The sequence below is a fragment of the Aptenodytes patagonicus genome, chromosome 25 (assembly GCF_965638725.1).
Source record: "Aptenodytes patagonicus chromosome 25, bAptPat1.pri.cur, whole genome shotgun sequence".
NCBI lineage: Eukaryota > Metazoa > Chordata > Aves > Sphenisciformes > Spheniscidae > Aptenodytes > Aptenodytes patagonicus.
In genome coordinates, this window is record NC_134973.1 from 4,415,805 (window position 1) to 4,440,837 (window position 25,033).

At 43.6% G+C, this 25,033-nt stretch overlaps 1 protein-coding gene across 1 annotated transcript in view; it reads right to left on the minus strand.

Moving 5' to 3' along the window:
• The window catches only part of ELL (elongation factor for RNA polymerase II), a 53,300-nt gene that overhangs the window by 27,862 nt on the left and 405 nt on the right, over window positions 1-25,033 (minus strand). The gene's annotated exons all lie outside the window — the stretch shown is intronic.

Consider the following 25,033-nt stretch of genomic DNA (forward strand, 5'->3'; position numbering starts at 1 on the left):
TATAGAGAAAGAAATAATGTATGCAATCCAAGCCACACTAAGTTTTTCTTTCTTAAATTTCAAGAGAACTATGGCTTTATTGGTTTTATTTCCTAAATCACACGAAACATTCCAAGACACACTAAAAGACACCCTCCTGCAGAACAGGAGTTGTGCTCCACGGGGTGGAAAAACACGCTGCGTGTGGGATCCCATTGTGAAGCTTTCCAAAGGGACAGAAGAATTTACAAAGAAGTTGAAATGTCATTTAGGAGTGAACACGTTGCCACATATACGGGAGACACATTTCAATGGGAAAAACGCCAAGAGTTTAGGAGAGAAAGTCCAAATGGTGCATTTGTATTGTCCTTTTTGTATCGCAGTTCTCGCATCTCCCAGCATTATGAAGATCACATCGACTTCCACAGGGTTACAGAAACAGACATTTACATTTCGCAGCAAAAGAGTTAACAGCTTGAAAGCCCATTAAGTTTATTATCTCTCATAAAACCTTTCCAAATGCTTTCAGCCCAGGAGTGAAGAATCTAAGCCACAATACACTGACACTAACCAAAAAAAAATTCACTAGCAAGAAAATATCCTTCTAGCGCAGACGAATAAGCTCATACCAAGACACAGTCTTCAGAGCCTTTTAAGAGCCCATCCAATACGATTGAACAGATCTGCATCATACCCTAGATTGTTACGAGATATTTATGATGCTGAGTAAAGCAAGAACGTGCTTGAAGCTGACAGCACTCACTGTGTTCTATAGCAAGTTTTATAGACCCAAAACAATCTTTATAAAGAAACAATAAACAACATCTTGCTCTTCGTACAGAGATCACCGAATTCCTCGAGTGCCACGACATTGCATACCACAGCACGCTGTTCATAGACAGACTGGCCAGCTTTTTGTTCACGGTGTCAGCATGTACTGTGCAATGTGTCCAGAAATTCATATGAACATACTTGAGCAAACAAGCATTTGAAGCATTAAAAAAATCTGGATTAAAAAAAAAATCTCAATGTGGATCTTGTATGGCTAATTACGGATTTGTGAAGTTCTGCAACTAATTCTGGAAAATTACTTAAGTGGAATAAAAAGGTAATATGAAGCACGTAAGTAGAGTAACGAGGCAGTAACAATACAAAAGTACTGTTACACAAATCAGGACAAGCTTTAATTACAGAACTTATAAATTCCCTAATCTACATACAAAATGGTTTGAAGTTAAATGTGTAATCGCAAACTTAAAAATGAGTGTTCGTGCGAGTGAAATGGCAAACTAGCTTTATCTCCTTGAACCCCTGAAATACAGTATTTCTACGCTCCTGAGTTGTCTGTGTCTAGGGGCTGCTGGGTTTTGTGATTTGCCCTGTAGGAATATCAGTGTTGTAACTCCTTGCCGCACTCCACAGAAGGGATCGTGGGGAAGAGCTGGATATTGGAGAGTCATTGCACCGTCCCCTTTCAGGGAGAGAAGGGGAAGGCTCTTGGCTTCTCAGCAAGACCACCCTGTACCTACACAGGCGTCGCTTCCCTTCTGCTGATGCCCAATTCCTTGGCTACAGGTCGTTTGAGAATGCTTATGGAAGAAAACACTCGCACACCCTAACCTAATGAAGGATATTAATTTAAGTACTTCTATGAGATGAAATTAAATTCCTGCATGGACACCTTCATCCAGAATACAAGCAGACAGATGAATTAAGCTAAACCAAATTAAAACCATATTTCAATTTCTATCTTCAGTTCATTTGAATTAACTTTCCTGAATGTTCTTGTATGGACAAACCCCAATTTCAAAGAGTTCTTGCCACCATTTCCAAAATCCCCCCCGTCATCTTCTAAAGAGTCATCTAGTTCTTCTTCCTTAGTGATGCCAAGACAGTGAACTTCCTTCGTTACAGCTTCCTAGAAATGCTGTCCCATCCACCTTTAGTGGGAAGAAGGTTTTTTCCTCTGTCTTTCGTTCTAATAAAAACAAGTCATCTCCTCAGCCCTAAGACAGGGCCGTGGTACTGCTGCGGGTGCAAGTCTGCCTTCTCCAGTGTACACCAACTTACAGGGTTTAGTAAATCTTTGGTATATCAAGGATGCTGATGAAACCTCACCTTTGTGTTCAATTAAGAGGCAAAACAAGACAGATCTGTCCAAGCAACTGGGCCACCTGCACAGCCTAAGCATCTTCCAGCTAACGAATTCTAGCTTTACTCCTCCATGAGACTCAATAGAAATAGCTACTGGAAGCTGATTAGGATAAAGACAAAAATCTAAGCAAGAAAACAACAGTTCAAGTATTTTAAACCAGCCACCTGTCAGTTCAACAGGTTTTCTGCTGCCAGGTACCAGATGTTCACCTCTGCAGTTAACACACTCATCCATAATGGTGACAGCACGGTTGAAGAGGTCCAAGAGTGAACGAGCATGATCTCTGGTCCCACAGGTCCCAGCAAACAAGCGACTGCCATGCAAGAATAACAAATTTCTAAACTATGCACAGACCAAGAGCAAGCAAAGCCCCTTTAAACACACCTAAGATGCATGAATTGCATGTCTGCTCCACGATCACTATTGTTTCAACAAAAGGCTTCCTGATGCAGGACTGAAAGGTTAGCAAATCATTACCACGTCTTCACTGTTTGCTAGTTCCTACAATGGATCTTTAAGAAAATGCGTCAAGCTTCCTCCCATCTTACCGTAAGAGAAAATGAACTGCTTTAACAAACCGGAGAGTCCTTCCTGCAGCTGAACTCACCAATGCCCCAAAGCTCTATAGGAATAACTTCCAAAGGAACATCCAAACCACAAATGCGTGGCTGTACTTCTCCGAGATGTACCCAGATTTAAATTGCCAGCTTCACCCTATCTACCTGACTTGCAAACAGACCCCCAAAAGGAGCCTGAATAGACCCCAGTTATGTCAGGTGACAACCCAGCATTTTACTCCATAAAAATTCACTTATTTGCTCTCCCGAAAGACCATTTCCACGCTTCGGTGCCCAGCTCACTGCCTTCCATAGCTCCTGCTGTATTCTTTGGGCACGGTGGAGAAATAAAGCAGCAAGCTTCAAACACTAAAGCTCTGCTCTGGGACGCCAACATGAATCAAACCCCACAGACCCAAATGCTTTTTGTCAGACAGTCCTCCAGATACCGTAAGATTATTTCAGAAGTCATGAGATTAAACCGAAAAACCAAAAACTCATCCCCAAAGCTCCCACAAAACATTTGTCTTTTATTAGCATGGTATTATGCTCATCTTCATCCTCTAGCTTCCCCGGGCTAGAGGAGAGCTAGTAACCCTTAATACATGCTCTGAAAGCTCAGAGGCGGTGGCAACGCGCAAACAGTTCCTCACACTTAAATACTCCAGATGTGGCATGTGGAAGCTTGAGTAAAGAGTAGGAGGAACAATAAAGTGTCAACAAAACACACAAAAATTGAATGTAAAACTAATAAAATACTGTATTTGGTATGATCAAAGCTGGCACGAGGTTCTAAAAACGTTTAGTGGAAAAGCTGGATGGGATATTCCTAAACAGGACCAGAAAGGACATTTGAAATCCTCAGGTCAAGTAACCAGTTGGAAACCTCCCCGTTTCTTCAGGGAAATACAGATAATTAAAGAATACTTTGTTTCGAGAAGTTCTGTTACGCATTTACTGGAATTTATACTGGAGGCAGTGTTATACGGAAAATATTTGCCTATACTTAGTATTGGTGTATTTGCCTGTTTTCTTGAATGTTAAAGAGTCACAAATGCCGAGCAAACAGAGCAAATGAAAGCTTACCCTTATTTATGTTGGAACAAGGGAATTATTTTCAGAATTTAAAGCTTCTTGCAAACATTTAAAATTAGTAGCAAGAACTCCAATAAACATACAGAGAAACTATAAAATCTTGCTAACCCCAAGGCTGGCATTAACAGGACATTTGGAACTGTCACATGCAGTTCCAGCCAGGTAAAGCCACTGCACCTCAGAAGTCAGTTACAAAAACGAGAAGAAACAGAAATTGCTTAAAATTCATAAATTTCAGACTCGCTAATACCCCAAACTCATCGAAGTTCCTCTTTAATTCTTTGGTTATGACTAGTTTATGTTTCTTTGGCCTACGCAGCGTGGTCCAGATATAGGCATACTCCCCCCTCTACTTCCTCCAGCTTCTCAGCACAGCTGGGCAAAGGATAAAAAAAAGGGTCAGATCCCAATCCAGGAGGATACTCAGTTCGAGCAGACCTGGATGCTTGAGAAAAGGTGTCCTACAGACCTGAAGAGAACTTAATGATTTAGATTTCCACTTACATTTTCGTTTTAAATAAGCCACGCTGACTTTGCAAAGTAAAAGAGACCAAAACCAAAGCAAATATACCCAGTGTCTCGCTGTGACAGACTCACAAGAGACACCTCAGAGTCCCAAAGTTCATTAGTAGCAAGATATATAAAACCCAGGGGAAATAAAGACCTTTGAATATACCCACAACAACTTCAAGTGACTCTGTGTGAAGCTTACTGGCAGTCAATTAGCCAAAGCTGTCCCAAGAGAGAACCACTGCATATTACGTAGAGACAAAAGACTTCTCCTAAGACATTCCACTTTTTCAAGGCTTATATTTGCCTCCTACCAGAAACACAGCAGTAAAAAGCCTCCTGAATATTCTTTTTTATGTCACATCTATTACTTATGGAATTAAAATACCGTCTCCCTGCAACACAATTTCCATCTGCAATTTAAGGCCTCCCAACAATCTCATTTGAAGTTGAGGACACTAACAGACTGCAGATGGGATCGAGTCTGCTGAGACTTGAAAATTATAGATCCTATATAATTTTTGTTGACCTAAACTACAAAGCCTTCCGGATCTTTTTATACTACATAAGCCTTGGAGACAAGCTACTAGTTTTGCTATTCAAATACAACATTCTCAGGGAAAGAGTCTTGGAAATTCCATGTAAATCCACAACTACTGAAGCAAAAGTTTAGCTTTCTACTCACGAGAGGTGCCAGCAGCCACTGTGACAACGGGCAGCTGCCGAGGTGAGAAACGCAGCCATGGGGATGCTTCTGGAGGACTCGGGTCCCCCCCTGCATCCTTCCAGAGATAGGCACCTGCAAACCCCACCGTGCACAAGCAGCCTCCGTGCAGGAGCAGCGCAGCACTGCGGGGTGCGATGGACGCTCCTCGGGTTGCAATCCCCGAATTAACCGATGTACGCGTTTGTTGGCTTCTCCTCTCCGAAATTACCCCATTTATTACTTTGATGAGCGAAGTGTTGCCAAAGAACAGAACCGCATCTGTCTGCTGGGCCCAGTTCCCCACTCTTCTACCCCATTTTCCTCTCCCCAACATCTAAAAGAAATATTTGTTTGGGGCAGAAGCGAGTACTCAAGCTTTTAATACAAATAATTTTTAAAAAGGTGCTTTTGATGAAGGTTTAGGAGCTGGAGACTTACCAATTACTCTGAACTATATTCTGTGTTTATTATAAACAATCATCTTCCTAAATGCATCCAAAATGCTAAGCTCTACATTTTAAAGTTTTAATTGCTAAACTGCAAAACACATATTGGCTTCCTTGTTTATAATTGCATAATTTTAAGCGGGCTATTACAGCACAAACGACACTACCTCAGCAGTTTAACTTTCCACGGTCAAAAACCAAGAGTGCCCCTATAAGATAGAAAACAAGTTTTATTAAAAATGTCAGCTCAGAAAAACCCTTGACGTTACTGAAACTGTGGCCGAGTTACAGAATTTCAACATTCACAGCTCCTTATTAAGGAAGTATCATAAGCATACGAAATTTTACATCACTACACAATCTGAGCATCAAAGATACCGTTCCACTTGAAATACAGAAAACCACTACCTTTGAGTATGTTTAGGGAGTAAGACACATGATTAAGTTAAAAAAAGAAAGTGTAGCCTAATCGAAATGCTTTGTGCCTGCAACGTAAAGCAGAAACTCAGTCCCTAAATGGACAATAGCTTGTATCAGCAAACCAGAAAGCAATTAAACTCCACTGTCATCAAGATGTCACCCCACAGGCACGAGAGCTGAGCTAGCCACGGAGCCTGTTCTCTCACGCATGCCTGGATCTTCTGATCTCGTCTAATCCAGGTTAAAAAGATCTTCCTGAATAAAACGCAATGTATTTGTTGATTCCCCCCCCCCCGAATTCATTTGGAAACTTAAACTGAAACAACTGAGCACTGCTTCCCCAGGCAGCAATGCACGGGCAAGGCACAAACCCACGGTACACCTCCCTGCTCAGTTTTAGAGCAGATGCCAGAAAGCTTTCTTTAAAGAGGAGCTAGGGAAAGGGAGAGACGGAGGGAGAAATAGTACATATGGAACCAAACTGGCTACCCAAACACCCATCCTGCACCCTCAAAACGCAGGACAGCGGATGGAGGCTGACGTTTGCCAGCCTCACAGTGACAGGCTGCAGCACAGAGCGCTTTGCCAGTGTTTTTTACTATGCCACAATGAGAGCGGTCACCCAGCTTTTCAAACCCATCTTGCTTCTTCATCAGTCCCGAGTATGAAGCTCCTTGGTGGGTCCCATCTTTGAAACCCCTCCACAGCAGGAGCAAACAATTCAAACAAAACTCACCCTGGTGATGTTTTACGTACAGAGTAGTTTAAGTTTTATGCTCAAGCCCAGTGAAATTTTTGTATTTCAACTTGGTAACTTCAAGTAAATCTTTCCAGACGTACTTCAAAAGAGTCTTTGCTTCCTAGTGCAGAACGAAACTGTTTTTTTTCCTTATCCTGCATTTGCAAAAATAAACCTTTAGATTCCAAAAGAACAGATGCCTCTGACACAAAATCTGATACTCTGATCATCTTTAACACCAGACCGCAAATCTTGTGAAAGGTAGCTTTGGTAAGGAAGCTCCAACTCACTGCATACACTGAAAAATCCTGGGACAAACCACACATCGCTCACGATCATTAAGCCAAGATGTTTGGCTAGCAAAAGGTACAGTAGTTTTCCACTAGAAAGGAAAGCTACGTATATATGCAATTTAGGCAATGCCTTTCAGGAAGAAAATTAAAAGGAGGCTCAATTCCTTAGAGAAATAATTATTGTCACTTGGTATCGAGTTTACTCTGATCACTGCAGAGCAGGCGACCTTGTTTGGCCATAGGAGAACCTGGCTACACCTACAGCAGACAGACCAGCATATCTATCGGACCAATTCCTTCCCAAGAGCAGGAACCACCAAATGACTTCTTGCGATCCCTATTCCTAAATTTCTACGGCAATGCAAATACAGTAACCGAGCAACTCTTTCATGAACACAGAGATGGATACAGAATTGTTCTGTATAAATACGAACAAATACACGATCTGAAATGGCTGCAAGAGATGCTGCAAGGATGCAGTGGTCTGTCTCCAAAGAAAATGCAAGCTTTGTTTTTGCAGACAACGGACCTGGGACTTCCAGAGGACACTGAAGAGTTAAACCTACCTGTCTCCAGAGAAGGGCTCACCTGTTAGGGGACAGGTTACTGCAGAGAGAGACACTGCAAGAGCAGAATGGGCACTGGGGACAGATACAGGCGTAGTCTAGTTCATTTTAAGAGCCACAACACTTCTGTTCTGAGTACCACTTTCTTTTCGAATGACCAGTCGGTCACTGGGTCCCATCGCAGCTGCTTCCAAGAGGCCCAACTTCACTGCTCGATGTAATCGGTATCAAGCGGCTGCAGCTCTCCACCTGGCCAAAGCTGGAAAGCAGTGCAAATCCACACCAAAACGGGAGGCGAGTTGTAGTCTGAGGTCAAAGGGAACGTGTATTGTAAGAAACAGGAAGAGATCAAAGGTGGTTTTGTGGCATCAAGGGCCCCTAGCTCCCAATTAACTCGGACACAGTTATGTATCTTCAACACCGATGCAGAAATCGGCCTCATTTGGGAATCCAAGTTCGGAGACTACCGGCACATTTCCCAACGGTACAGCACTCCTTTTTTTATTTTGTGTTTTTTATCTTTGCTTTTCCGGGGAGTTAAGGGAGACCTACTCATTAAGTCTAGCAAGAGACACAATAATCATAAAGTCTCAACTCTTTATGCCTGACACCAGACTGCCACGAGAGCTTAAAGGACGATTATCTGCAGTTTAATCATTACAAACTCCCACCAATTTCACTATTAACAAGACGGGGCTACTTAGCGAGGTTTTACTGTCAGAAGACCAACAGCCAACTCCCATGATTCCCAAAGGCTTGTGAAGGAAAGGCTTTTTGGGGAAAAAAAGATCCTTTGCATCCCCGTGCAGCTTTCAGTGTCTAGTACAACTGTTCAAAGCAGTCTGGTAATCAATTAAAAATATGTCTATAATGAAAGAATTATCAAAACATCATGCCCATTTTTTAGTGCAATAACGCAGGAGGTCTCCTTCACTCCAAGTAAAAACCCTAGTATTTTTGGTACAATTACTGCATCTCTCTGGAAAGGAAGTTCCATTTTTTTTTGGTATTGGATTTTCTGCATCCGTTACTCATTACAAAAGGGTGTTCCAGACCCTCACTGAAACCGAGAACCAGTAGCCCTCAAAGCTATTTTAATTTTATTAGTCAGCGTTGCATTCTTGAATCAAAACTGTCCATTTAAACGCCCTTACCTTTCTCTCAGGCTCTCGTCCTGTTCTCACCAAACCAATCCCCAAGACAGAGGTTCAAGTACCCCTTCCCCTCTTCCACAAGCACACCAGAAATCACCAAATTCTCCACAAATGGTTATTTTTATTACCATTTTTCCTGAAGGGATTTTTCTTCTGTAACACAGACTAAAAGCAATAGAAGGTAAAACCAGGAAAGCATAAACAAGTTGAAACACTTCCCAAAGCACTCGTACAAAGATAATACTGTGCTGGCAAATTCATCACAAAAAATTTAAGCACAAACCTAGAAATAAGTTCCGTTGGTTTGTTACTTGCAAGCAATTGTATGGAGTTTAGGGAAAAGTTAAATTAACACATCCTAAAGCCCACCCCTTTTTAAAAATAGCAACCCTATAGTCACTTGCTTATACAGGAGGAAGAAGAATGGTTTAAATCGAGAAATTAAGTCAGAGTTTAAGTCTGCTCATATGGCCTGAATCTATCCCTTTCTTACAGAGCAGTACTGCGTATCTTTTAGCAGGGCTAAATCTGTTAGCAGATACTGTAAGTTAAAGATAGGGTAGGAAAAAGGATGGTAAATATTGGTATTTCTAAAGTGCAGGCAAAGGAAAGCAAACCCTCTTAGATTTGTTTTTTGAACATGTGGATTTGCTTTGAAACACTGTTTTCAACAAGAAACTCTATTCCACAAAGAAATTTCCTGTTCTGCCTCCATACGCTGGAAATGCTAATAAGCGTAATAATTATTAAATATTCTCTTAAAAAAAGTTCAGCAATATGGCTTCAGCATCTGTACACATTTGCATTACAAGACAATTTAGAGAGACCTTAGTCTGGCAAGAATCCCATTAAGACATCCATGCTCAAAATTCCTTGGGTAATCATCTCTTGCATGCAACACTGCTTGTTTTTGCAGCAGAATTTTATTGTAGCTATCAGATGATCTTGTTAAATTGGGAAAGGACTAAAAAAAAAAAAAAACAAACCACTGACAGAAGGAAACTGAATCATCCAAAATTCCCAACGTGGCTAAAGGTGAACAGCAGTTCTGGTTTTCCCTAAAGGCTTTACTTAAACAGTTTTATGAGCCAAGAATCATTAAGGGGTTTTAGATTTTCTCAGATTAATATTTTAAAAGCCATTCCTCTAGTACAAGATACCTTGAACAAAGGCTTCTGTGCTTCCTCTGAAAGAAGAGGGAGGTTTGCTAACCGTTTACTAGATGCTGGAGATGTGGCCACCTCTCAAACGAAACCAAAAAGCTTGTGAAAATGCTGAGGAAAACAATTTCAACCATGGAAATCACTTGGCTTGCTATCGTCTATCTTAGAAACAGTACTTTTCACCGATCAGCCTTTCTGAAGCAATACAAGCAACACTGCTTTTGGTCTATTTTGACAGCAAATCAGGTCTGTGAAATGTGAAGATGGAGGCATTTTTGGTGTGACTGCTGAAAAAGGATCACAGCAACTACCCATCATTTCTATTCCTGACCCTTCCCACCCTCAGTGGGTTCAAATTTGAAACGTGGATACAACTGAAAAATGATGATTTCAAGAAGCTTCACTGAAAAGATTTAGAATTAGCTATTAAATATAGGGAAGACCAAAACTTGTTTCCCCTCGCTGGGGAATGGGAAGCAGAAGTCTGCTGATACGCACTCGCCTGGCAGCGGCAGCAAGCTGGCCATTCAGCACAGATGCATCCAGACACCCACGTCACGGAGAGGGCCAACGAGGGACCCAGTTCCGCAGGGTTAGACTTCCCTATTTCTGCTGCTCAGAGCACAACATCCACCATGAATACTCACCTACTCTTCTACCCAGTTGCATTCTGTTTAAATGCTCCTCTTACTTCAAACTTCACACGTTATTCTGCCAAATTCCTCTCCTGAACTGCTATGGGGCTCAGCAACTGAAGTTAGAGAGGGCTTGTACCACTGCAGAGGTAACTGAAGCAACTCACCTTTAGTTCTCATATTGCTACATAAATATAATACAAAGGTTTTCCAGCCAAGCATCTTCCAAGACAGCCATAAAAATCGTCATTCTTAGCCCAAGACAAGAGTTAATGTTTTTTTCTGAACTGCTACCCTACAAAAGCTGCTTACAGACAATTCTGTATCTGGCTGGTCTTCACCTTTAATGACTATAAAGCACACATTCCCATTGCGTTGGGCAGACCTAAGACATGGATGAAAAGGTCACCCTCATGCTTAGAACTGAGAGAAGTTAAATAGTTAAAAGGAAGCTTTTCTGTAACTGGCTGTATCAAGCACATGTACTACAAATATTTTGGTTTTAGCTTTTGCACTGTACAAAATCCTCAACTATCAGAAGAAAATGTTTCCCAAATTAATATAAAGAAGTGTGTCACAATAGCATATCTTAAACAACTCCCCCTCATCCCCACCACAAATAAAGCTTCCATAACTGATGAAAACACCCAGGCTCTTCCACCTGAGGCCGAAGGCCATGCTGTAGAAGTGATGTAAAGTGACTACAGAACCAGATTTAGAGTCGAGACTTGTTCCATTTGCCCTCCGTCAGAAGCTTTCCTTCTGTGACCTTATATAAAGCCTTTCACCTCTGGGTTGAAACTCCTCCATCTGTGAAACACAGCTAGTATCTCCCAGGTGGTATACGGAGACACGGCCACTTCACGCAGTATTTACTGGAGGCCATTCAGGTCTGTAAGCGAGAGCTGGATTGCATTGGAACCTCCACTCCAAGGGTTTCCAACCCAGGGATCCTTAGACCCTAGACGAGGTTCACAGAGCAGCCGGAGGTACATGAAAGAAGAAAACTGAGTGTATTAACAGCAGCTTAATAAAACAGCTTGCCATTCTGGAAAACTTTTTAGGGACAACAGCTCAAGCAGAATTTAAAAACCACAACCTTTAAGCTATACTGAAAAGTAAGAATTCATTTAAATACTACTTGTGCAAGAATGCCTAAGAATTCCAATATTGTGAGCTAGCTCAAAGTCTCTCTAAAAGAAAGGAGTAAGGATACTCTTAAGCTACACCAGGTGGATTTCACTGAATACTGAGGCACTTCAGCTCAGACTTCAAGCACCATTCCAATAATAGTCTTATGAAAAACGCTGAATGGGTACAGTCAGCTAGAACTCTCAGTTAAAAATAAATATTTTAAATGACTTCCAACATACCCACTTTACTGTGTTCCTCGCCAATCTGCAGGTTTCCAATTACTTGATTTTCTTTTTTTTTTTAAGTTATTTTTCTTTTACCCATCAGGTTAAAAAGCCACTCAGACAGAAAGAAAAGCTGGTTAATTACAGCTAGAAAACTGGCTGTACACAAACTGCCAGCAAATGTACAGTTAGAGAGCACTTGTGGAAAAAATCTGTCAGTTTGGCATCTTAGGCATTATATGCAACAAACAGGTAATTCACCTTTTCAGACCCAATCAGGGTAACATTGCTTTTGTAGCCAAGATGTTATTTTGAGCAGTTTTACCAGCTCTCCTATGTCAGGCTGCTCGTGCAGAGCAAGATGAGACATTTAATATGTTAAAATTAAAGCAAGCGATTAAACACAGCAACACTGGGTTACAACTTATAAAACAGGAATAGTGAAATATCAGAAGCTGACAGTGGTTTCTGACCTAGTTTTAACTGGAGAACAGTCAAAGAGCCGAAAAGACTGAGGCGAGGCTGAAGGTGCTGAAATTCCAGTACTGGAGCTTGAAGTGCTGGGGAACAGGATTACAGCGAAAGCCCTCAGACATTCAAACTACCGACGAAGCTTCACAGAAAACTTCTGTGAAGAAGTTCTAAAAAGAACTTAGGGTTCAAGAGCTTTAGTTCAATGTCAAGTGACATCCTGGGGAGGAGGGATGAGAGGGTTTAAGCAAGACGGCGATGAAGTAACAGAGGCGTTGCAGGACCTCCTCGCCATCTTGCTGAATGGTGGCTACGGGGCAGCGAGAAGCCAAGGCTAGGAGGAGATAACCTCAAGTTCTGAAACAGAGGAAGAAATCATTTTAAAACAGCACGTGTGTGTATTTTTGAAGACATTTTAGTTGCTCTTCTTCTGAGAACGCGAGTGTGCTGTCAACCAGCTGTGCTCATTTGCATAACAAGAGAAAAATTAAAACCCCATTACACAAGTGAACTGTAAGTACTTGGGCACTGAGGGCTACCTAGAGATACAGGGGGGCTGGTGCAGGAAAGAAGAGTGATCCCATCCCCGTAAGCTGTCCACGTGTCTCCCTCCTGCTCCTCTATTCTGCTGCTCCAGGGTCGAATATATTTCCACCAGGCAGCTACATGCTGGTTTTAAGCCTCATTAAGAAGCAGTATGTTGCTGGCCTGACATGTCAGATTTTTAAGTGACCTTTGTACCGAGAACAGCATTACCAAGCTGCTAAGAACAGGGGAAAAAAAAGTTGGTTTCCATGATTAGGAGAGGTACGTTCTGGCTGTTTGCATTTATTTTAGTTCAAAAAAACCTACCTGTCAGTAAACCAAGCCATAAAAAAAAGAGAGCAATTCTCTCTGAAGGGCAGCTGTGACGGCATCAGCACTGTTAGCCATTCTTAACGTTGTACTTATCACACAAGGTAAACAGAAGCGACTATCAGTTAATGAACAACACAACCCTAAGGCTGAATTTTAAAGAGTATTTTCTCCACTGCAATCTTTTAATGAAAATACAGCAATTCTACCTCACCGAATTTGCTTACGAAAGTCTAATTTATTTTAGGACATATTAAGACACCAGGGCTGATTCACTTGCCTATGTGCTCATAAGATGGCTTAAACAAGCTGCTGAAACATCAGTATGATCCTTATCTTCCACACAGCTTTACTACTTTTCTTGCAAGAGGAAAATATAGAAAGGCAATTTAGAGATCAGATTGACTAACTCGTTCAACCATCCCAGAACAAATCTCACCTAACACACACACACTGCTGAGCCTAGGAAAACAAGCCTGGACCAGTTTTCTCCTTGTGCCCAACTATATCCTATTGACACTTAAAGGGAAGCGTAATTGCTAGTCTGCCAAAGTTCTACTTAAGACAATCTTCAGATGTTCCTCACAGAGTCAGAGCCAGCCCTGCTGGAAGAGGCTACAATAAACCAGTCAGTAGAGCCTGGATCCTAAAGGAATCCCAGAGAAATCCAACCACCAACACCCCACGAGCCAGATCAACCTCCAAAGCTAAAGCAAGATGCTCAGACACAGCTTCTTTTGGCTTTCAGGCAAACAGAGGCGCTCCAGTGCTGAACAGGACTCCGGGAACAACCCAACAGAAACTCAGTATTCAACAGGGATGCCACCGAGTCACTAAAATCTCCTACCGTCTCACCATCTTCATGGGGCAGTTAGTGATAAAGCAATCGCAAATGCCAGGTTTTTTTCCCATCACCAAGGGATGCTGCCCACAAAAAAATCCAGCTGAAAGTATCAAACAAGACAACCCCACTAGATTTTCTACCATGTTATAACCTCGGCGTGTTACCTACCCTCCGCTAACACAGCACTGCCAACAGCCTCCTCGCAAACACCATCTTCCAGAGGTGCTTGCTTTCTCCGATAGAAAAGTGAAGGCAGCTGCCTGAAGAAGCCACTACCGAGTTAAACGAGGTACTCCCTTTCCTTCAGCGAGAAGCACAGAACCCACACTGTTTCAGCTACGTCTTTATTTGCACTGCCAGGCTGGTTGGTAACAAACCCGCTCCAAAAATAAAGCGACAAACAGTAAAAGAAAGAACATACTCTTCTAAACTGGCAAAAATCTACCTCAAAAAAAAAAAAGTCAGATGTTTCTTTGCTCTGTGCAAGGACACCTGTGAAAGTTCAGGTTACGACAAATTCCAAAAATGAACATGAAAAATTTTCAGATAAGAACAGTAAAAACATACTACCTCTGCTGACTAAATAGAGGTTGACCACAGAGCTGCAAAAAGACTCCCTGGGTCCAAGCCCAAAAGCCCCGAGAGATTTCATACATTAAGATAGAGAATCTCTCTTGCCTGACAGAGTGAGTCGAGGCAGTTAATCTAATTCATACATGCAAAAGAAGTGGTATGGCCACTGAGCTGGCACTTAATTGTCTGACCAGAATTTTTGGTCTAAATTTAACAATCTGCCCAAGTTCTAGTTAGCTGAAACGTTTTGCTTTCTTAACTGAGCCCATCTGAGGTTAGAATAAAAGCGTGTTTCTTCCTGCTGTCAGCGTCCGTAAATATAGTCTTAATGACAAGTAAAAGGCCTTTATATTGAGTTAAATGGCCTTAATTGTACGAGCGCGCTAAAACTTGCGGCAAGATGCAGGCAGCACCTACAGTAGATACATCTCCAGTGCAAACGATTGCAGAGATTCAGTAGGAAGGTCATGGAAACATGCCTGACACTATAATATCAAACCTTCTAGGTAATAAATCTATTTTTTTCCCTTCATGTTGAGAAACCCAAAAAGAAAGTGTTCTAGATTTTAATGCAGTAATCACCACTGTACCATTTTAATGCATTAAGAACAAAGTCCTTAAACGATTCATAAATGATTTCAGAATCACGCCGCTAGAAAAGTGTTTGCAATTGGTTTTAATCACCACTACGTTCCACATCAACTAAAGCACATATTTCAAACAGATGTAAGATAACCCATTTACGTTCATAAAGGTTAAGTATGCTTTACTTTATCCTTTATCCATTCCTACCCCCCCTTTCCCATTTCCACATTTCTAAAGATTAAACAAAAAGCCGCTTCCTTAGCAAAGCTGTGTGTTTCGGGACCCTCCGTCAGCACGGGTCTGCTCCTAGACTCCAGGCTGGGAGAACTGGTTTATTACAATACACTTGCTTGGCTGCATCGTTCTCCTTTAGAAAACCACACTTTATTTCTGGAATAAAGACGAGGATTGGTAGCCATCCATTACAAGTGTCAGACCATCTCTGAGGTGCATAGGACGCAGGAGCTTTCAGAAACTGCACGGCAGCCATCCTCACCTCCTCAATGGCATTAGGGAACGTGGACCCCACTAAGGCAGGAAGCATTTCAGATCTCACAGCAGGAAAAGCAAACAGGAGAAGTATCAGCAATTTCCCTACCAAAAAATCCTGACCATGAAAAGCACGTAAGTGCATAGATAACTAAAGGTTCTTTTTATTATTGAATATCTATTGGGAGAGAAGGAAGCAAAGCTTGCGGACAGGACCACCCTGCTCCCATCAAAACATGGCTGCCCTGGCAAGCACGCAGAGGGGAAACAGCGAGCAAGGTCACTGTCACAGGTGTCACTGAAAGCACTTTTCAAAAGAAATTGGCCAGCAGAGCTCCTACGCACTTCTTAAGAGACTATTTATGGGAGCAGAAGTTGTTCTTAATTCTGCGCGAAGCAGCAGCAGAGGTCACGATTCGGGCTTCACCGGCTCTGACGGCTGAACACCCCTGGAAGCATGAACAGGTGCCATCAGTATTTTCAAAAATCTATTTTAATGACATAGGAACTATCGTTTCAGAGCAAAGTCCTGCTCAGCCCAGCCTGTCATCAGCAGCACCCGCATCAGACGCTGCCGAAGGGAATGAAGAAACCCGGTGACAGAAGGCTGCTCCACTCTCTGACCTGCCTCAACCTCTTCCCAGCTCCAGTCATTTTATAGCAGTTTCATTCTGAATCACAAGTTTACGCCTTCCTTTTGGGACAGCGTGCTAAAGCCCCACAAGTCAGGGAGTTAATGAGTTGCTGCGACCTAATCAGGCCTGCCACACCACACCTCCGGCAAGTGTCAGACGCACAGGGAACAACTTCAAAGGACCAGCAGACCTTACGTTCTCCCTGTGAGCAAGGGCTGCTCCCTCCTCCAGCCTCCTGGTGGAAAGGTGAGCCCAGCAAGAGCCTACTGACTTGCCTTATATGGCTTCCAAGGCACAATTTCCGCTTGCCCAAGCTCAGGCAGGGTGGAAAAATTTGCTTCCTCGCTACTCCGCCTATCCCGGGCTCTGAAAAGCATCCACTGAATCCCTGGATCTGAAAGGAATGGAAGGATTTACACTGACATATGCATGGAGCACAGCTCCCTGGAAGAGGTAAAGCCACAGCTTTGGCAACAAGCTGGGTCACCTCAAACACCGGGGGGGAGAAATGGGAGCCGAAGAGCTGATACGCAGGCAGAGATGCATAGAGAAGTCGTAACCACAGCTTCTATTCTTTGCATACCATACGACCAATTTTTCTTGCTATTCAGATGCACTTAAGCCTTTTAAATTTCATGGCAGCAAGCTTTACAAGTTAATTATGAGTTGGGAACATTATTTCCTTTCACCGATTTATCCATAATACACTTTACTATATAGCAGGAGTTTTGTTTTCAGAATCAAATGAATACAGTCTCGGCTCTGGTTTACACACCATTTTCTGCGCAAGTCAGTACTTCCTCTGGCAGTTACTGTTAACGTTACTGAAGCCTGTCCTACCTTCTGGTCACAGTAAGGTTAATGTAATCTAGGCCCGTGACATTATCAACTTCTCTGAGCATCACAGAGAAACTCTAAGACTTACCGAACACAGAGCAACCCTCCTGCTCACTAAATGTAAATACAGCCACGTCCATAGCCCTGAATATCTGCGAGTGCAAGAAAGCTGCTGACTGAAAATGAAGCACGGTAGATGAAGTCAATTAAAAGGCTGCTTCCTCTCAACAAACACTCTTTCTTTGTGGATGATCAGTTTTTTTTATTTCTAAAAATGTGCGTGTATTCACTTTTTCTAGCCTTGATTGCCTATGCCAAGGATCATAACTTTTTTCACAGCAGGTTCTTCTCACTGCAAGAACCAGGGGGAGATTTATCTCCAGCCATCAGTGGTTTGTCTTTGCTTTCGTCTGGTAGTCACCAAATGGCAGAACCCAGCTCATCCACACACAGATTCTCTCAGAAGAGAGAAAAATGGTGGCAGAGGAGCTTAAAAAACTAAGTTCTGCCGATTCCCTTGTTCCCTTCTTTTTGGGGACTGGGAAAGACAGAAATACGGCCCATTTGATTTTCTCATAGAAACCAGGAGCCAAAAACAACTGAAATCAGCGCCGGAGCTGGAAAGGTGCAACAAAACTCACACAAACATAAAGTCTAGACACTGAAATGTGGAAATATGATTCAAATAACCACAACTGGCACATAATGTATTGATTGCAGCCCATCACAGAACAGGCCCTCAGTGGGTAAGAATATAGAAGAAAGATTAAATTAGCGTCTTCCACTTCGGTTTTAGAAAATATGGATCCTTTGGGCACAGTGATACGGACTGAGCTAGCATTTCTTCTGTCCTGCTGGGCTTTTTGCTAGGCTTTTAAGTAACACGTCTGCTCTTGCTAAATAATGACAATTAGCTTAAACTATCCTTGCAGCACTGATCCTGTATGAACAAAACCGCCACAGGTATCAGGTGGCTGCTCTTATCAAAGGATGGCCTATCAGCTAAACTACGCAGGTGTCAAAATATTTGAGCCAAGTAGTCAAGAGGATGTTTGTACTGATGAAATCTGAATACTGCAGAGGTTTAGGCGACTAGCTGTTTTTAGGATGTTTCACAGTACTTGTTAAACCCCGTCACATGCGGACACGAACCTACAGCAGAAAGTCTGCGTCTACCATTAAACCCAACGGCGTGATCTGGAACGGGGGCTGAAGCCGGCAGCACAACTCAAGCCTTTGCTCGCAGTGCTACACACAGATCGTCCTTCAAGACGCTGGATCCAGCCTTCTCCCCAAGATGACCTGCTTTCCTGCAGAGCAGTATGCCCCAGGACCATGCCCAGGAGCCTCCACAGATGGTTGCAGGTTCTGCATATAAGAAGAAAGAGTAACTGGTGGCAGCGGCTGGCCTGAAGAGACGCTAAAGAAAAGTAAAACATCTTGGTTTTCCACGAACGCCTTGGGCTAAAGTATTCTCTCCTGCATAACAAAAGCCAAGAAAAGTTCTGCTGCACAGAGGGAGCGCAGAGGGTTAACAGCAATCAGACTGTACCAGATCAGGGAAGCCTCAAGGTGGGTGGAGGTGGGCAGCTAAGTAAAGTCATGCTTACAAGCAGTGACCTCTTTTTGAGTTAAGCAAATGCTGGTTTCTTTAAATTAAAAAAGGCACTAGTCCAATGTAAAGAAAGGAGAGACCAAGTGCATGAAGCAGTGTTTTTTCTAGACTGCCTTTTCGCTGGAGCAATGCAAAAAGGATTGGATTTTGGAAGTCTGCTTTCCCACTGCAGCAGTGATACACACCACCACTCTGCAAACCAACTGCTGAGGGGTTTATCACGTTCTTTATTATATAAATTCTTTGGAAAAATTTTTAAAAAACCACAACAAAAAAAACCAGTCAAAAGGCACTACTAGGTTGCCACGGTGTGCAAAAGTTGCCTTATGTACATGGGATGTTTCTAAGCAACACATGAGCTACTATAGAAAACTTCTTATCAGCAAATCCAAGCTCCTTTCCTGGATAATGCATCTAGGTCAAGCTAAGGCACGTTGAATGCAGAAGCCTAGTTTTGGTGATGTCTCCTCTGTATCCACCCTGTATAAAATATTAGCATAGTTCAGGTTATCAGGCTTTCTTTTTTTTCATTAGCATTAAGTTCACTCCAGATAATGGTTCCTCCAGAAACAGCATTAACCTTAATTATTCAAAGGTAACTTGATCTCAACCTTCCTGACTTTATGACGCTGAGCTGATGACCACTTTTCCCCCTTCAACTTCTCTCATTCCCCAAAACCCAAATAAAGCCAGTATATTACACGATGTTTAACCCGGCAGGCAGCTAGGAAGAAAATTAACTCTATCCCAGACGAAACCAGGACACACGACCATGTTCACAAATTAGGGTATCCAGTACAGGATCCCAGACATATGGTGTCTCTTCAAAGTCTACCTAAACCCGTGCAGCCACTCCATCCATTCAAATGCATTCTCTTGTGCATTAGCAGCAAAACCACTAAGTCAGCCAAAATGTATTCTTCTCCCATGGATTAGCTGGCACAAATTAGTACAAGAGTGACGCATGCAGTCTGTTCCTTCCCATTTTTCAACATGCACAAACACCAGGGATTTGGAGACGCTTCACAAGTTTATGCTTACAAGCTACAGGCAGAACCGAGTTTAAATTGTTTGAAATGTGCAAATTGTTTAGGAGATAACATGTTCGTTTACTAATGAGACCTCAAATGCTTTTTCAAACAAAACTTCCCCTCCCTCGCCAGTAATAAAGGCTCTTCTGCTATCCCAACAGAGTCGGCACTATGCAAGTGAACTATTTCAACAGTCACTACCCCTCTGCCAAGCAGCACTATGACAAAAACTAACTAAACAGGACAGAGCACTTCAGACGGGTTCAGAAGAAAAACCTGATGTTGGAGGATCACCCGTAGACTCCACACTCTGCGAGTTGACTGGTCCACGGTGAGCGCAGAAGCCGCTCGAGGCAGGACCTGCTGCAGCACAGGCTGGCCAGGTCACTGGGAGACAGACTGCTCTGAAGAGGCTCGTCTGACACCACATATGATCAGATATGCTTCAGACAGAAGTAAAAAAATTTGTAACAGCTTTCTTTTCTCCCTTTGCTGCTGTTTAAGTGGAATAAGAAACCAGCCACAGAATATGCTGAAAAGGAGGGAGGGTTTAGTCTTGCTGGGCAATGAATACAATCGCCAGGATCCAGCTGCTAGAGCCACGGATACGAGTGCCAAAACATTCCACTTAGGTATCTTAAAAAAAAAAATAACCTAGCTTCATAAAAATAATCTAAGGGGTTCATCTTCAAGCTTGCTTCCTCCAGTATTGCTAGAGAGCAAAAAGTTATTAATGCCCAAATTCAACTTCTCCGATTAATGGTGTCATATGATTTCCTGATAAAAAGCAGATCACGTTTAAAAAAAAAAAGCAGCACCGTCGGTCACAAGGATTCTGTCACAAACTTTCTATTTTCCCTTGGCACGTCATCAATTAGACCTACTTCTTTAGTCTGCTACCACCAGTATAAAAAAAAGCATAATAGGTTTATAATTTGCCACCGAATCCCATAGCAACTGTACGTCACTTTAGATGTAAATTACAGACAATTCTTTCCCATGCAATTTGAAAACTATAGAGATGAATCTATAATTTGAGCAGATCCAAATGGTGTATGGTTGAGAGAAAAAGCTACCCTAAATAATTGGAAGGAAACTGCCACAGGCCAAAACATTCCTCATGCACAATGTTAAACGTCTCTTTGTCCCCTTCCTTCAAATGGGAGGTGCCACGTCCAGGTCAACATTAAGAACATTTAGCAGGAGTTTAGCAGTTCAGCATGTTCTGCATATCCCGTCCCACTTTTGCTGATTGTGAGATGTACGTGTACAATGAGCTTCCTTTCCAGCCAGCCTCCTCTGATTCATTTAGTCATGTCACCGACTCATGTTCCCGATGTCGTAATAGCTTCAATTTTGACGGACTACAGCATCAGTGAATTAATAGGGCAGGAAAAAACAGGTTACAGGAAAGGAGGAATGATGCAAAAAGCTTTAAGATAATTGAATGAATTTTGATTCGAAAGCCGGATTGTTCTTCTCCTCCTGACACCTGCAAGCAGCTTTCAATTCCCAAGTCAGCATGAATACGCATTACCCTAAAGACCCTGTAATGACAGCAGGAGCCTTCATTTTGTATTTCATACTTTAAACACAGCAAGATGAAGGCATCTATAACAACCCGCTCTAAAATCAAAGTCCAAAAAAGTTCTTTCAATAAGCGGTGACTGCAAGGGGTCGGCTTAACCTAACCTTTGAGAAATAACTTCTGCCACAGTCAGTTTAAGAAGAGCACCGAAGGCACAGGGAAGATGACTTGGGAAGCCACGTCTATCAGACCACGGTTCCAAAATTCAGTTCGGCTCGTAGAGCACAGGGGCAATGTGCTTTGGTTATCTCAGCTTAGCCCCCAATAAATATTTGTGCATCTGCCAAAGTTCACCAGTGAATCAACCGGTGGCTTCAGTTCAAAATACTCCACGTATCAGGTGCAGAGAGGTACAACGTGAGCAGGAGGCACTGTTCAGCTGCTGCATCGCGTGCTGACCAAAGCAGGGATGCTCCGATCCTCTTTACATCCTCCTAAAATCACGAGGCTACCATGCAAGCCAGGACTAGGGCTGGCAGTTGAGTTGAACCATAGCTGGTGGAGGCTGGGCGAGGTCAACACAAAAGCTACAAATAATAGGGAAAGGTGTGCAACTGCAGTCACGTCGTTTCTTATCAAAAGACGATCCATCATTCAAGCTCACTAGAACCGCTCCTCAAGCCACAAAGAGAGTTTTTAAATAAATACATGAAAGTCGGGAAATTCCCAGGTAAGGGTTCCAGGAACAGCCCTAACTCTGTTTACTTGCCATCGGCACCTCCACCACAAAAGCGTGAGGAGACGTGCCTACTGCCAAGTGACATTTGGGTCTGCCACATGTAGCATTTTAAATTGTGCATTAAGATTTCTACTTACCCAGAAACCCCCACGATGTTGCTAAAGAAATGAGTGTGAAAACCGAAGGATGGTCGCCATGGACAGAGACATATCTAGGTGTATTAGGCGAGGACAGATACAACATCCCGTCATCAAGTGCGAAAGACAGGGTCCGGGATAAAGAATGAAAGAGGAAAATGAGGCAGGGGCATGAGGAGTTCCCTTGTACCTCGACATGGGCAGCAAGAGAGCTGGAGGCAGAGCGGAAGAGATGGGGAAAAGTCATGCCCTGCTTTTTTTGGGGGGGGTGGGAGGGCCTAAACAGAGCCTACACACACCCCCAAAGGGAACGAGAAAACTGCAAGCTAATATAGAATCAGACTCCTTGGAGAACCAAGAGTTGTTTTAGGCTAACGCACCAGACCGGCTCCATTTCATCAGTGGATAAGTTGACTTGGGACACATTTTCCACCGCTCAGCCTTCAGCTGCGGAGCTCAGCAGTCAGCACTCGTGGTTTCACAACTGTGTGGAAGCAGTTTCAGGGGCAGCAAGTTTCACAAGGAACAGACAGGCGACATCTTAAAGTGTCCCCTATGAAGCCAGTGTTATTTTTAAGACTTGTATTTCTTTCAGGTGAGCGTACCCCCCCGCTACTGGAGAAAGAAATCCTTTTATGGCCCGCAAGAAGCTGGCAGCCCTGTGATCCGGACCTCTTCAGCAGCAGCTCCACGTTCTCTGTACGTGATACAGCAACAGCTTGCTGAAACACGGAGTTGGGCATCAATGTACGGAAGCGCAGCCATTTTCTTCACCAGGACACAGACAATTTAGCAGAGACCCAAGCGGGAGAGACTCAAGATGACAAATATCGTTTCTCCATAGTCCTGCTGCCTGATCCACACATGGTACAGCTCCACACCAAGAATGCAACTGCTCTGGCACAAGGGACACTAAAACAAATGGCAGCTCGCCCGGCTGGGTGATCATTTTTGGATTATGTAATCCCAATACATTATTATTAGACCAAGAACAAACTCAAGCAAGCAACTGAAGACATTACTGTGCCCGTTCTGGCGAAGAGACAGAGACTTGTCGCAGAAATCGCACCGACGTGCTGTCCTGGTGCATAAAACAGGTCAGACTGCACACATGTTGGACTTCAGGTAACACAAACAACAGTATTGGATTCCAGGCCATTATACATATTACACAACGCTGCCGTCAGTTATACCACATTTAAAACCAAACCGAGCAGAAGAAGCCTTAGCAAATTTTTTCCATTTACCTACTGCAGACCAAAATTAAATCAGAGCCTAGACTGGACAAACACACGCTCCGAAGGTGTGTTATAAAGTTGCTTCTTGGCATCGCCATAGCCAAGCGTTTCAGAGGAAGCAGAGACGTTCAACAAGCTGGTGAAACTGTTTATAGAACAAATGCAGAATGAGCATGTGTGTTTAATAGCCCACTAATTGTTGCGTTATTCACTATACAAACAAGTGAGCTCTTCTGCCCTTATCCTTTCCTGCCCATTTAATCACCAGTAGCCTTTGACTATTTCTCTTTTGGGTGGCGGTGAAGGAAGCAAAGTTCATTAGTGGCCGTTGGCCACCAAACAATCTAGAGACCAGACTTCATTTAGAAAATAAACACCACTATTCATGTGTGACACAGACTCAGAATAGCTTCCCAAAATATTTAACACAGCTGCCTGTAGTCTTCCTACTCTCCCTCCCCCAAAAGAAAAGGCTTTCCTAATATATAGGAAAGCATTTCTTTGGATTTTTTCTTTCTTTTTCAGAGAAAAAGCTAATAACTCACTCTATCCAAGGCACTTATTACTACTGACTTCTCATAATGCTGATAAACACTCATTAAAATATAAGTTGATAAACCCTGGTACAGTAATTACCTTCGTCCTCACACAGAGATTGCCCAATTCAGTGATGTGATGTAACCAACACCCTAAATTAAAAATAGTGTTGTGACAACATATGGTTTATCCTACAGAAGCTGGCAGGCAGGACGGTCCTAATGACAAATGGGTTAGGTTCCCAGCTTCCCCCGGCAAGGTGAGGAGACAGATACGCTCTTCGCAGGATCAGAGGCGGAAAGAAAAAAAATAAAATTACAATAAAAAGGACAGCTTTTAATCCCTCTCCGGTCCATCCTAACGACAGATGCCGAGTATTGCCATCATTCTTTATTTACGTGACCAGTAAGCTCTCTGGATGCATTTCAAGGAAATATCTTGGAAAAGATGATCTGGAAATTTCAAAATACAGCCCCAGCCTGAACCCGCCTCCCCCTGGGGAGCGGAGCACCGGGCCGGGGAGGGTGGCAGCAAGGAAGGGGGACACCCCCACCCCCCCCAACCCAGGATGCCAGCACCGGGGGTGGACCCACCCCCGGGGGGAGACCGGCCCCCCCCGCCCCCCGGGCCCTGGAAACCCACGTCACGTTCACCGGGGGGGGGGGGCCGCACCCTCTCACACGCTCAGCGGGGGGGGGATGTGTGTGTGTGTGGAACCGACGGCCGTCGTCCGTCCGTCCCCAGTCACCTACCGGGAGGGACACTGGGAGCCCACCACCCCCGCCCCGACATCTACCGGGGGGCGGCACCGAGACCCAGGCTCCCGGGTCCCCCAGTCACCCACCGGGGGGGGGCCACATTGGGGTCCCCCCAACAGTTACCGGGGAGGTACACCGACACCTCCCGATCCCCCTCAGGCACTTACCGGAGGATCGTGACCACTCCCCGATCACCTACCGGGGGGGCCCACAGGGGCCCCCCAAACACCAACGGGAGGGACGGGGACCGGGGTACCCCCGGGGCGTTACCGGGGAGCACAGCGAGACCATTCCAGTCTCCCTCAGGTACCCGACAGCGGGACGCCCCCCCCCGCGGTTTCCCCGGTCACTCACGTAGAAGGCCCCCCCCCCCATCTCCTCAGTC